At 41.5% G+C, this 12,500-nt stretch overlaps 1 protein-coding gene across 9 annotated transcripts in view; it reads left to right on the top strand.

Annotated features, from left to right (window-relative positions):
- Nucleotides 1–227: 227 nt before the first annotated feature.
- Nucleotides 228–12,500, top strand: part of PAPPA2 (pappalysin 2) — a 381,240-nt gene continuing 368,967 nt past the window's right edge. Inside the window, exons 1-2 of one of the 9 annotated variants that reach the window (XM_056532010.1) lie at nucleotides 266–333; nucleotides 2,186–2,305. The gene's annotated coding sequence lies outside the window, so the exon portion shown is untranslated. Of the gene's footprint in view, nucleotides 334–2,030; nucleotides 2,306–4,132; nucleotides 4,254–11,849; nucleotides 11,871–12,500 lie in introns of those variants that run through there. The other 8 variants (XM_056532020.1, XM_056532012.1, XR_008846570.1 and 5 more) reach the window with 8 other exon arrangements.

Here is a 12,500-nt window from a genome sequence, read left to right as displayed (position 1 = left end):
TGGCATTGCTCCTACCATATTAGAAACAATTACATTTATTTCCCTTTTATTGTGCACTAGGTGTATTTTATAGTATATGGTATGTGTGTCATGGAGATTGATTTGAGCAGGTTTTGCTTGATTTGTTGCAAAGCGCAGCCTGTTTCAGATAAGTTTGGAATGTCTCATGGCCTACAGTGTGTGTGTTATTCTTAGGAACTCCTGTTTGTTTAACTGCTGGTTCACAGGGGGATTGGAGTTTCCAGTATACCTACTAGCTGGCGAAATCCCAGTCTGATGTTGACGGAGTCCACAAAAAACCTTAGTGAACTTCATAGAAGAAACAGCTCGGAGGTAGGAATTCTTCACATTCTTATATCCTGTGAAGATAGAGTTTCTGACTGCAAATAAAGTTTGTAGGATGCAAATTAAATGGTTAAATCTGCCAAATTCACCTTTTCAGAGATATTTCCTTCCATTTAACGCATAGGTTCATCTACTGGTGTCCTACACAAATACATTAGGGAATTACTTAAATAGTAAAACCTTTATATAGAATTATTGTGGGAATCATTTGTTTTGGCAGCAAGAATGTTTTGATAATTCTACAGTATAAAAAAAATGTAGAAGGGCACTGACCGGAATAAAAGTCTAGATCCTCATGCTTTCATTTGGAACCAGGGGATGCTGTGGGCTGCAGAGGGCGCTGCAGAGTGCGCTCAGAGGCTACGACCGGTTTAGCCAAAAGAAGTGTGTAATTATACACAAAACGGTGAGTGCCCTCTGCAACATCTACGCACGCCATCCCATGGTTCCGAATGACAGCATGAGGATCGAGAAGATTTTTTTCAGGTTAGTGCCCTTGTATGTTCTCTCTCTTTTTTTTTTTTTTCTGTGGATGTATTTCTTAGCCTTATGTATTAAGTATTTCTTAGCCTTACATTGTAGAATTGTAGCACCCGGACTGTTTTTACATACATGCGGTCTGCCTCAGCCATTGCACCGCTCTAGTGACCCATCTACTACAGCCCTTATATGTTTGTGGCCTCCTCCCTTTCTCTCCTCTTTGTTTTTCAGCTGTTCTCATAATTCTATTTACTAGAAAGAATTTATGTAGCAAGGGTGGGACAAACTGTGTTGGTGGCCAGGGCAAGGGTTAAAGGATACCCACCACTACCCGCTGATGCTCAGTATGATAGGGATCAACTGGGCATTTAGTAATTTAAATGTCTCACCCCTTGCCCACCAATCCCAACCATTGCCATCATAACAAATCCCATTTTCCTTTTACACGTGTGTTGTTCTCAGTTTATGGCATATATCTGTAATAGGGTTCCTACAGTTACCCTTTCAGCTCCATTTAACACATCTCATCATGTGCATATAAGCACTGGAACAAAGGATAGGCAGAGTAGGCAACTGTCTTGGGTGCCACTGGGGAGGGAGCTCAATTTTCGGATTTACGGTAGATAAAAAAAAAAAAAACAATGTCTTGCATTTAAATTATTCTACCAATGCAAGTTTTTCTGTATACATAAAAACTCTAGGGTTTGGTGGGAAAAAAGCAACTGGAAAAAATATACTGTGTAGCTTATTTGTCCATCCAGTAACTACTATGCTGAAGGTTAAGGTCAGATGGGGTAAAGATGCAGATTTGGGCAAATACACAACTTTTCCAACCCCTGCTGCTACCTGACATTCTTATTCTCTTTAAGTTTCCTCTACAGAGAAGCATTGAAAGCTTACCATACCAATACCTAAAGTATGATCAACTCAGACACAACAACTAACTGGTTCCAGAAAGGCACAGTATTGTTAGTTTTCTTGTTAATTTACCAAATTGTCTCCTTCTCAATATAGCACCCTAGACAGGCAGCCGACTACTTTGCCTAAAAATTGTCCTTGTACTGTCCAGCAACATTATATTCCATATATCTTTAAACAGGCTTTATACTTTCAATTCCTCTTTTTTCCCCACTTTTTAGACTACTTTCCTATTCCCTTCAAACTCATCATTCACTCTGAAAAACTGACCCAATCTATCGAATAGGCTCACTGAAGTATTAGTTTGCAGCTGCCACTAGAAGTCTAATAGAGGGAGGAGAAGAAAAGTTGCTGTACAGAGACAAAAGAAGACACAGATACATAAAAAGGCTCTAGCGATTTGTTTAAGTGGTCATATCTCATGCCTGTGCTTGATTTCCAGTTTACAAACTACTGCTTTATAATGACATCCATGCTGCTGCTGCTTCTGAGGTATGCTACTGAGATATAGCGGAGGAGGATCCCTCCTAAGTGTGTGCAGTGTATGGAAGACTTCACAGAGGTAAGGCTATACCCACTAGCTCAGGAACAACTGAAAGCTAAAGATGAAGCCTGCAGAGGAGAAAAATGATAAATATCATGCATAAGCTATATAATGGCCAGAAATAGTGCTATTCCTCATGTAGACATAAATGACAGCTCATCCTGAAAAGTAACCTGAAAGTGGAGGTATGTGTTAGAATAGAAACAAATTTGTCCACCCAGCAGTACAAGAGTAAAACTTTAAATCAAATAAAATCACAAATAAAAATGTATTTTTTTGCTCGTCCCCCAAGTTATATGCCGTTTGATGTGTGATTTTAATTATTGCTATACAAGAAAAGTTTTTTTCTCATACTGCTGGATGGACAAGTTTTCTCTATTGGATACTACAGCGAGCCGGCAGCAGTCATCCATGCAGGAAGGACTGACAGGCTGCAGACTGGGGAGCTGTTTTTTTCTTTGTTTAATACTTTAAAATACAATTACAATCACAAACAAGAATAATGTATGGATGTGGATGCAACATGGAAGTTACAGGACGCAGTAGGAAAAAGAGCCTTGTCCTTGAAATTATCAACATCTAAAACAAAAAAAAAATGTTGTTGCACAAAAGCTGATGATAGGTGGAGTAGTCCAGGGCAGCTGAGGGTAGTAGTCCCTTAGGCAGAGTCTTTAGTGTGGTCATGTATGGCTTTGTGGCTAGATAGCCCTTCATGTCCCCATAAGCCTTTACAATCTTTGTAACTGAGAGCCGAAAAATAGAGGGTTGTCCTTCGATGTGGGTACTCTTGGTGAAGTATCGGGGGGTCCCAATATGGTGTGTGGAGTAGGAATACTCCATACACATGGCTTACTTTCAAAACAGGTTTACATTTTACTGATGACCAGTGCATACAATGCAAACAATACTCTCACAGCATAGGTTACAGTACTTTAGAATGGATGCATGCAAATTGGTCAGAGCTCTCTTCAAGTGCTTTGCATGCAGTAATACTGGAATAAGGAAAGCCTCTAGATATGCTGAACGTACTTTTGTGTAGCTAGTAGTGATGAATACTTTCCAGAGTAGACCTATAAAGGCCTACACAAGTTGACTAACTGTGGTGAAGATTCTTGAGAAGACTTTTACTCACGTTTATGGGTATTATGGTTGCCTATCACAGGGTGTAAGATACAGACGATAGTGATGTGTAAGGCATGCAGCATTACCTTTGACTTGAAGCCTAAAAGTAGTAAGGTGTTTGCAGAAGAGTACATGCTCAGCTAGTCCCTCTTCTGGCTAGACAGTTCTCCCTAATAAAGCAGGAAGATACTTGAATTGCCCTCTGTGAGTAAACTGGAAACAATTGTGGGTAAAACCTCCTGAAAGCCACACAGTGATGTGATAACTGTGACTGAACCAAAGCTTAGGTGAACTTTAACAACAGGAACTGGTGTTAATTCACTGGCAAAATCAGGACTTGGTTTTGGCATCACAGCAGACTTTAACTGAAAACTGGGGGAAGCTCTACCAGGCCTAATCTTTTTCTCCTTATGTGACCAAGCAGGAGGAAGACAGGCACAACTGCACATTACTCTGACTAGGATGCATATGGTAAAAAAGGATATTTTTCTGCAGCGCTGGAGCATGTAGATCAAAAGAGACTAAGCTCTAATAAATTAGTTAAAATAACATTTTATTGCATCACATTCAATACGTTTCCAGCCTGGAAAAGGCCCTTCATCAGGACAGTGATGCACTGTCCTGATGAAGGGCATTTTCCAGGCTGGAAACGCATTGAAAGTGCTACAATAAAACATTATTTTAACTCACTTATTAGGGCTTAGTCTCTTTTAATCTACATGGTCCAGCGCTGCAGAAAATATCCTTTGTTTTTTACTATATGCATCTTATTCTACTACTGATTGACTGAAGCCAGTGATCGGAAGGATTACGAGCAACAGGACCTCTGATATCCACTCTACAGGTAAATATCGGTGTTGTGCTCTCAGCGCAACACCATAGGGTGAGTGGATCTTTTTCTTTCAACTGAACTTACCTAACAGTACTTCACTAGGGTTGCATGTCTCTTTTTTCTCTTATTTCCCTTTATTACTCTGACTAGGGCCAGACTAAACTGATTCAAGCCCTCTCTGGAGAGATGGATTGACTTGATAGACTCTTCTCTCAGACCTTCTAGCAGTTTCTACATGTAGTTGTTCCTCCTGACATCAGCTTGACTGTAAATGTGTTGACAATTAGTTTTTCCAGTGGGGAGCAGTACCTTTAGAGGAATGCTGTGCCACTTTAGTTCTGTTTATGCCACTTTGCTTTTTTTTCTTTACAATCAATAGCTGACATGTGTGGCCACTGAAAAAAAAAACAAGTTGCATCAACAGCGCAAGAATACTCACCTCTCCTTTGTTCCGTACCTGGCAGGTCTCCTTGTTGCCTCTGTAGCAAGGAGTTCCCACTGCCACCGCTATGCCTCTGGATTCAAGTTCATTCACATACTGACTACATTTTTAAGGGCCATTTACCTATGCATTCCCCTCCGCTCCCTGCTCTGCCCCACCTATCTACAGTCAGGTTCATAAATATTGGGACATGGACACAATTCTAACATTTTTGGCTCCATACACCACCACAATGGATTTGAAATGAAACGAACAGGATGTGCTTAAACTGCAGATTGCCAGCTTTAATTTGATCATATTTAAATCCAAATCAGGTGAGCAGTGTAGGAATTACAGTTTGTATATGTGCATCGCACTTGTTACGGGACCAAAAGTAATGGGACAGAATAATAATTATAAATCAAACTGAAAATTTTTACTACTTGGTTGCAAATCCTTTGCAGTCAATTACAGCCTGAAGTCTGGAACGCATAGACATCACCAGACATTGCTGGGTTTCATCCCTGGTGATGCTCTGCCAGGCCTCTACTTTAACTGTCTTCAGTTCCTGCTTGTTCTTGGGGCATTTTCCCTTCAGTTTTTGTCTTCAGAAAGTGAAATGCTCAATCGAATTCAGGTCAGGTGATTGACATGGCCATTGCATAACATTTCACTTATTTCCCTTAAAAAACTCTTTGGTTGCTTTTGCAGTTTGCTTTGGGCCATTGTCCATCTGCACTGTGAAGCGCCGTCCAATGAGTTCTGAAGCATTTTTCTGAATATGAGCAGATAATATTGCCCAAAACACTTCAGAATTCATCCTGCTGCTTTTGTCACATCGTCAATAAATACAAGAGAGGCAGTTCCATTGGCACCATACATGCCCACTATGCCATGACACTACCACCACCATGCTTCACTGATGAGGTGTATGCTCCTTCTCCATAATCTTCTCTTCCCATCACTCTGGTACAAGTTGATCTTGGTCTCATCTGTCCATAGGATGTTGTTCCAGAACTGTGAAGGCTTTTTTAGATGTTGTTTGGCAAACTCAAATCTGGCCTTCCTGTTTTTGAGGCTCACCAATGGTTTCCATCTTGTGGTGAACCCTCTGTATTCACTCTGGGGAAGTCTTCTCTTGATTGTTGACTTTGATACACATACACCTACCTCCTGGACAGTGTTCTTCACCTGGCTAACTGCTGTGAAGGGGGTTTTCTTCACCAGGGAAACAATTCTTCGGTCATCCTCTACAATTGTTTTTCTTGGCCTTCCGGGTCTTTTGGTGTTGCTGAGCTCACCAACTGTTTAGATTGTTCTAAACAGTTGTTTTGGCCACGCCTAATGTTTTGGCTATCTCTCTGATGGGTTTGTTTTGTTTTTTCAGCCTAATGATGGCTTGCTTCACTGATAGTGACAGCCCTTTGGATCTCATCTTGAGAGTTGACAGCAACATTCCAAATTCAAATAGCACACTTGAAATTAACTCTGGACCTTTTATCTGCTCACTGTAATTGGGATAATGAGAGGATAACACATAGAACACATAGAAAAGCTGAGAAGCCAATTGTCCCATTACTTTTGGTCCCTTAGCAAGTGGGAGGCACATATGCAAACTGTTGTAATTCCTACACTGTTCACCTGATTTGGATGTAAATACCCTCACATTAAAGCTGACAGTCTGGAATAAAAGCAGATCTTGTTCATTTCATTTCAAATCCATGGTGGTGGTGTATAGAGCCAAACATTTTAGAATTGTGTTGATGTCCCAATATTTATGGACCTGACTGTAAAGGGGTTTCTTCATGCCACCATTCTTGATCAGCAAAGTTCATTATCTTACTCTGATTAAACTCTGCCAGTCCTGATCTACTGCCTAAATGACTGTGTCTCTGTAACTTCCTTCTGTATTATGCCATATTCATGTCAGCAGCTGCCAACAGTGACCGCACTAAAGGTGGCCATACACATAAACGTGGTTTGATGACTGAATAACTTTAGAACAAACAATCATTTCAAAGACACAGCCGAGCACATTTTAGTTCATACTGGTCATGAAAGTTGTTTAAACTGACCAAAAATGAATGAAACAGTGCGAAGGATCTTTCTGGGAATATTTTGGGAACATCCTGAGAATTTTCTGAGAACGTTCTGGGAATATTCTGGGAATGTTCTGAGAATATTTTGAGAATATTTTTGGCCAACAATAGCCTGAACATTTCATCATGGCTGATTTCTTATTGGACACTGACAGGCTGTTATTGGTCGGCTAAAAACATTGTTACCAGAAAATGATGGTTTTGGTTGAAATCATCCACTTCTATCAACTTTAATCTAAGCTGTATGAACACATATAGGGTAGTGGCCCGGGGATTTCCTATTCCAAAACTCCACACCCCCTAGTTAATGGTGAAGAACCAGAAACTTCTTAGACTGTTCCTTGACATGGTTCCATTCTACACCACAGAAGCCCAAAGATCCCAATAAGAACATTCCATTTACATTTAAATTACATTTGACAATGACACAATTTAAAGGTTACTAAAGCACTGTAATAAACTGTGTCTTATTTATATTGTTTTTACAGTATGTTAAATGTCTTCTCTCCCTCCCTGTTATCATCCACTTCCTCAATGTGATTACTGACTTGTCAAGAAGGACATCTGCCCCCTTTACTTTAACTCACATTGCTTAAGTTCTGAGAACCTAGCACACAAATATTTCTATACGTATGTGTGAATGACATTAGCAGCTTTTCCTACATCAGTAACCCTTAGGTTGAATGTATACTACACGTATTACTGGCATAGCAGGAAACGGCAGAACATGAAGATTTCGGGAATGAGGGTACATGGCACTGGCTTGACCTATTCCACGAAAATAACAACGTAAGTTGTAATAAGTAGATAGATTCATGTTTGATGAAGACGAGTAGATGTGAGCATGACTCCTCAAGTGGAGTCACTTCTATTCCTAGCAATGGAAAGTTCAGCACAGCTCTTTACAATAGAGCACCGTGAGGAGCATGAATCAAAAGTGTCAGCACGATACCCGGCAAATGAAGGCTTTAGCCTGTCTCACCTCAGATGGCTTCCCTCTGTCACTTGGGCACATGGAGAGGAGAGTTAGTGTGGAGGCTCTAATATCTTCTAATGAAATATACTGAAGGGACAGGTGAAGCCTTTGATTCCAGGGTATTATGGATATAGTTTGTAGGTGCAATCTTGGTTACAGCAATCATATATGAGGAAATTCATCAAAACGTGTAAAGGAAAAGTCGAGCAGTTGCCTATAGCAACCAATCAGGTGGCTTCTTTCATTTTTGAAAAGGCCTCAAGAAGCTATCTAATTGGTTGTTATAGGCAACTGGTCAACTTTTCCTCAATGAATCTCCCCAATACTGTAAAAGAGTGAGAGTGCTTTCCCCCCCATTTTTGGTGCATTTTTTTTAAAGGGGTACTCTGCTCCTAGACATCTTATACCCTATCCAATGGATAGGGAATAAGATGTGTGATCGCAGGGGTCCCGCCACTGAGACCCCCACGATCTCCGTACAGCACCCGACATTCTAAACAGTATGTTTAGAACGTTGGGTTCCTATGGCGGGGGGTTGTGATGTCATGCCACGCCCTCTCCATTCATGTTCATGGGAGTCACACTCCCTCCCATAGATGGCCGTCACACTCCCTCCCATAGACATGAATGGAGGAGGTGTGGCATAAGGTCATGACCCCCGCCCGGGGAACCCAGCATTTTAAACCTACTGTTTAGGACCCCGGGTGCTACATGGAAATTGCTCAAGGGGTTAGAATTTTGGAATATGAACAACAACTTTAGGGGAAACCCCCAAAGGGGTACCCTAAACTAGAAACCCCCCCAAAAATATTTTATTAAAATATAACTTTTATTGTTATGCATTTAAAATAGGACAGTGACAATTGGGAACACGTGGTGTGTGTACCACAATGCTTAAAATGACAGGGTCTGTCTAGCACACTTGAATAGAGATAAAGGGAGAGCCTCTTCATATGTGTGCCAATAGTGCTTGTATGTGATATGTGATAGTGCTGACAGAAGCCACTGCGTTTAAAAGTTAAACATGAGCCAGAGTCCTAGCTGGCTCTGGCTCATGTTCAACTTTTAAACGCAGGGGCTTCTGTCAGCACTATCACATACTATCAATTAGAGCCTCAGTGGTGGCCATACAAGCACTATTGGCACACATATGAAGAGGGAGAGCCCCTTTATCACTATTCAAGTGTGCTAGACAGACCCTGTCATTTTAAGCATTGTGGTACACACACACACACACACCACGTGTTCCCAATTGTCACTGTATTAGGTTCCCATTTTAAATGCATAACAGTAAAAGTTATATTTTAATAAAATATTTGTGGGGGAGTTTCTAGTTTAGGGTACCCCTTTGGGGGTTTCCCCTAAAGTTGTTGTTCATACTAATTATTGCCCTGTACCCCCTTGTGGTTTGTTGTTATAGAATTTTGGAATGTCTTAAAAAAAAAACATGTATTATACAAAAGCTTGTTCTTTAAATTATAGGCAAAGCTTTGGGCACAATCAGTCTGACTCTTCTGATTGAAATTACAGAAAGTAGGTGATGAAATTCCATAGGCTTTGTGTATATCTGTATACTGCTCACACTGCTCTCCAAATGGTGTCCAACAGAAAGGAATGGCCAGGGCGCTCAGCTCAGTGCATCTGGCCTAATTGTTTTAGAAATTGGGGGTTTCAGCACCCAGACCCACATTGATAAAAACTTCTGACACAAAACTTAAGACATTTCAGAAGGTTTTAAAAGTAATATATGTCCTTTTAAGGAGGTTGTCTCAGGGTAGTTATTGGTTGCATACAGTATATCTAGGATGGAGGTTGCATGGTCAGCCTATTATAATCAACAGCTGACGACCATGCGGAAACCTGGGAAAACGTGTTTGGGGCTGAAAAAGACAGAGTGGCTTGGTGCTAGAAAAGTCACTTTGGTCTAGGGATGTATCATCAATGTCTGTTCTGAATCAACTCCTTTAAGCTAGCATTAATGTCAAGCTTATTTTAATGGTCTCTGTATGTAATAGGAATGATGTAAATTTGTCTCCTTGGTCAGAACTTTTAAAGTGCAACTGTCACCAATTTTATACCCTCCAGACTTCTAACATGATAGTACTGTTAATAACAAATGCAATGCAGCCATACCTTTAGCTGCACTTTTCCATGGTTTATCAGCCCAAAAATCATTTTATTTTGCAGTCAGCAACAGTCGGATTGGCGTGGCTGGGGGTTTGCAATGCCCCGCCGCCGCCATGCCTATCCTCTCTATGTCAAAGCTGGGATCACTGTGTGATAGACAGAGAGTTCCTCAGCGCATGCGCCCCTAATGTCCTAAGTGTGTGCAAACTTTACCACACGGGCGTGAATTCACAGAGCGAGCACACATCCGTGTGCAGTGCTAGAGGCAGGGAGTGAGCGGAGGGAATTCATGCCTGAGTGGTAAAGTTCCCTGCATGCACGTCCAGATGCTAAGTTATGCAAGCTGAACAGTGATGAAAGATGGTCGCGACACAGCAAGATTATATGGTGTAGCATGGGTTGGCAGCACTTGGGGAAAAGCAAAGTATTGTGCACTGTCCTGTCACTTACCGCAATGCCCACCTCACACAGGATACAAGGGCAAGCCCTTAGGTAGCTGTCTAACCCACCTAGTGGTAGAGCCGCCTCGGTTTCCTTTAAATCGGCCATCAATCAATGATCGTCCAGGTGCCAACTCTCTTGTTGATCAGCTGTAAAGGTAAGCCGCAGCGTCAGGATGTAAACATAGTATACTGAGCAAGAAGCCCTGGTTCAGTACATTGTGTAATGGCTATGTGGGGTTACTACAGCTATGCATCCATTTACTTTAATGGGACCATCAAGCAGTTTTGCCTGGAAAACCCTTAAAGGGGGTTAATGAGCTGTAAAGTTTAGCAGAATGTCCTCCAGGCGGAAGGAGCTGATTCCACCGAAGGAGTTGACATATCATTTCTTTCAGTAGACGGAGTAATCATGATTTCCGCAGATTTTGCTGTGTGTCTACGGTGCAAGAGTGAAAGCAATGGTGTAAAGCAGAGGTCCTCAACCCAATGCTCTAGGCCGACCAACAGTACAGGATTTAAATTTTTACCTGTTCTATTCCAATGGAGTAACTAAAAAAAAAAAAACCTCAGAATGCTGGTGGCCCTGGAGGATTGGGTGGGGATCCACTACTATAAAGGACCCAACAGTCATGTGTAATTGCTAATAGTTGGCTCATAGCAGAAAAAAATAGATTCCATTCAATTCAGTTGAATGGCAAATGTAAAAACATGGATTCAGATGGAATTCTGATGACTGACTGATGGCATTTCATCTGTAATATGTCCGTATTCTCATACACTTGTGTGAAATAGGCCATTAGGTTTAGTATATGTTTAGCCTTTCTTACATGGACCATACAGGTAAACGAGTCAATAATTCCTTGGGGCAAGACAAATTCTTTTTAGATTTCTTTTTTCTGCTTTTCAGCTTTGCACATCAACTCAGATCTCAGCGCTTCAGTGTCCAGCACACCGATCTCTACGCAGTTTTTAGCCAAGTATATTCACCGTACTGCATTACACACTGGCGGCTTCCACTTCACCACAATGAGAGGTGATCCGGCCAATACAAAGCAGAAATATATCAGGGTTTTGTCACAGCCAAACCTGCACTCCTTCACAGCCGCTGAATTGTGTATTTCATAGCCTCAGAAAGTAGCTGACAGCGACATTGGCACTGAATCAGTTAAAGGATACAAGTTATTATATATGCCTCATAAGTAAATTGTATACGGCCAGTTAGTACCGGGGTTGACTGAACTGAGGCTTTCCGCTGCATCAGTCCATAGGCAGAAGCTTATTTTTTTTATGCCTAGAACCACTACTGCCCATACCTCCCTCCTCTATTAAAATCCTATCCAGATCAGTGGTCTGGAGTCCTCCTCTCTATCCAGTGTATGCTGGTGGAAGATCTGAGCCAGTACCCTGCAATGGGCCCCTAGCACTTGTTGGCAGAAATGACTTGCTCCGATCAGTACAGATAGTACTTCAGAGAAGGAAAGAAAAAAATAAAAATGGGAGGGGAAGGAACACAGGGTGAGAAGTAAGAAAAAAGACTCGAAGAGAGAGAGAGGGAAGAAAGAGGTATGTAAGCGAGACGTAAGACGGGGAGCGAGGCGAGGTGCCCCTGCAAGCCAAGGCCAGCAGAAAATGGAAGGGCACAGATAAGGATAGGGAGGCAAGTGGACAGCATGTGCCATGCAGGGAGAAAGAGGGGCTATAGCCGGAAAATATATAGAGTCATAGAGAAGAGCTGACAGTAAGGGATTGTACAGGGGAGAATGGGAGTAATGTGTCCGATCACATGGACAGTGACATGTAAGCATCTGTACACACAGCACCTGTCACCTAGGGCTCTTCTCATGTCATGTCCAGGTAATACATTGGAGGTTTATTTAAAAATTTATAAATACAATTATATTTAGATTTTTTATTTTTATTTAAAGAGTATTTCTCATGATCTTGTTACATTTTATAATCCTCCCAGTTCACTGCCCCCATCATGATAAACCACCCCCTACCTTTATTTGTAAGTTTTCTACCTTGATATTGCTCTGTATTTTCTGATCAGTCTTAGTCAGATTCATAGACTGGGAACGGGCGTTCCCCACAGGTGTGACATCATCTGAAGTCATACAGGGGAGAACTTCCCCCTTCACTCTGCTACACACAGCCCAGAGCAGTTCAGTGTGAGATGAGCTATGATTTGCTAAG

The sequence above is a fragment of the Hyla sarda genome, chromosome 7 (assembly GCF_029499605.1).
Source record: "Hyla sarda isolate aHylSar1 chromosome 7, aHylSar1.hap1, whole genome shotgun sequence".
Taxonomy (NCBI): Eukaryota; Metazoa; Chordata; class Amphibia; order Anura; family Hylidae; genus Hyla; species Hyla sarda.
Note: the sequence above shows the minus strand (reverse complement) of the source record. Positions and strands in the feature narration are given on the sequence as shown.